Genomic DNA, 2,500 nt, shown 5'->3' with positions numbered 1-2,500 from the left:
GGACCTTGGCTCGGGCAGGCTGGTACTTTTAAGTAATGTCGAAATGGGTGCATCGGTGGATACATCTGTTCCCTAGTTCAACCAGGCCTTTTCTTTTGTGCCCCAGATCTACTTTCTCTCTCTATTATCCTCCTTTTCGCTGGCACTGAAATGACCTAATAGTAATAATGTCGCGAACGCCGTAATCTCTCTCTCTCTCTCTCTCTCTCTCTCTCTCTCTCTCTCTCTCTCTCTCTCTCTCTCCTCTCTCCCCCCCCCCCCCCCCCCCCCGTCTTCTTGTCAGGGTGGACGACAAGAGAGAAAATTATTGAAGTTTGTGATCTAATTGACAGTATTTAGTGAGAACTACTCATAACAAGGTCTCAAAAAAGTGACAAACGAACGAACAACAAGAAATTATAGAAGCCCCCTCCGTGGACAGCACAACATAGCCGTGACAAACAAATATAGCATGTCTTTTTTTTATGCTCCTTGTGGTCAAGATGGACGACTACAAAAAGAAAGTTATTGAATTTGTGAGAGACTTTCTGCCAGATCTAATAGATCCAGCTACCCAATCACTGCCGGGTGATTTCAAACAAAGCACTTTGATAGTGTGCTCTTGGAATCTACATCTGTTTCCTATTTGAACCAATTCCCCTTTGTCTTACCTTTTCTTGGGTGCTTTAATTGTAATTCTAGAAGTTTTTACAACCTCATTTTCTTCCTTTTTTTACTGGCGCTGATAGGACCTTAATGTGTTGCAAGCGCCGTAAAACACTTGAAAACAAACAATTCTTAAGTGTGATTATATTCATCAGAGGAATCCATGATGAAAGAAGTGTGTTGTTTACTTTGGTGTGTCTATTGATACCGTACCGTCGATGCTGTGCGTCGATGCCGTGTATTTAGTGAGAAATACTAATAAAAATTGGTTGGCTAAAAACAATAAGAAAGATGCCGTGCCATTGATGTCGTGTATCCTCTGGAGGGATTTAGTGAGAACTACTCATAAAAATGGCTGACTAAAAACAATAACAAAGATGACTGCAGTTGATGTCGTGTGTCCTATGGAGGGAGCGTTCAAAGCCGTTGGCATGCTATTTATTTATAGATAGAATGCGCTTGGCCAAGGAGTTCACAACATTGCCATCCGGAAGTATAACGGACCAACAAACAAACTCTGTGTAACCATGAACTTTTATAGTCTGGTTAATACAGTTTAGTGAGAACAACTCACAAACGCGGATGGCAAAAACAATAACAAAGGCCTGAGTGACGTCATCTGCATACTATCTATACCGACGTTCTGTGTCGTGTGGTCTATGGAGGGTCCGCCCTCGGGTTCCAGATCGAGTGTTTGGTCCGTAGGTTGTTACCCGGTGCCCTTTTTCTACCTTTTCTCTCTCTCTCTCTCTCTCTCTCCTCTCTCTTCTCCTCTCTCCCTCTCTCCTCTCTCTCTTTCTTCTTTCTTTACTTTTTTTTCTTTTTTTCTATAATTCTTTATTCCTCATCTCTCTCCTTCTCTTCCAGAAAGTATTCCCATTATTATATCTTTTTTTGTTTTTGTTTCTTTTGTTTATTAATTTTTTTATTTACATCTTTTGATGTATCCTTTTTGCTTTAAAAAAATGAAACAGACAAACAAAAAAAAAACCTAAAATAAAACTAAACAAAACAAAATAAAAACATACAAACAACCAAAACAACAAAAAAAAAAAAAAAAAAAAAAAAAAAAAAAACAACCCCCCCCCCCCCCCAAAAAAAAACAACAAAAAAAAAACCCCCCAACAAAAAACAAAACAAAACAAAAATGTGAAGCGGGGCCTAAATATGGAATTTCTCCCTATTTTTACTTCGTCCCTCATTGACTTAATACGTAAGCTATATTTAGAACCAGATTGAAGAGATCCTGTGGATAAATAAATAAATAAATAAATAAATAAATAAATAAATATATTCGGGAATTTTTCCTTTGACATCTCCCTCGAGAATCGACGTGTTCACATATATGCAAGTCTGACATCCGAACCCACTTATGGTCCTGGTTTAACATTGTTGTAATGGACAATATTTTGCGTCATTTTTTTTAGATTTCCATAACAACAATGAGCCCATAAGGAATTGGGTTATCAGGCCTGAAAATAAGTGCACGTCGTAGAGGATAGACCGAGATAGTCAGACTCAATAACCTGATCAAGGGCAGCTGTCTCCTCCGATGAAAGTGTAACCTTCGATAAGAGGGGCTGGGGTCTTGATTAGTAGAGAAGTGAGTGGAGCAGGCACTTATGTTGGTAACAACAAGAAGTGAATAGAAAAGTGCCAGAAGACAATAGAGAATAAAAATTTTTTCGGCGGTTGATGGAGTTTGAACCCGCGACCTTATTGGTACGACAACTCCGCCTGGCCGGTGAGAGCGTGACTCTACCGTATGAGCTATCCACGAACCCAAAAAAAATTCGTATCAAACTCAGGTCATTCATTACTAGATCCCTCTCTCACCGACTACTTGATTAGTAAT

Source organism: Berghia stephanieae, chromosome 12 (genome assembly GCF_034508935.2).
Source record: "Berghia stephanieae isolate SIO BIC M18660-M18661 chromosome 12, UCSD_Bste_1.3, whole genome shotgun sequence".
In the NCBI taxonomy this organism is placed as follows: domain Eukaryota; kingdom Metazoa; phylum Mollusca; class Gastropoda; order Nudibranchia; family Aeolidiidae; genus Berghia; species Berghia stephanieae.
The sequence above is the reverse complement of the archived record's forward strand: the minus strand, read 5'-3'. Positions refer to the sequence as shown.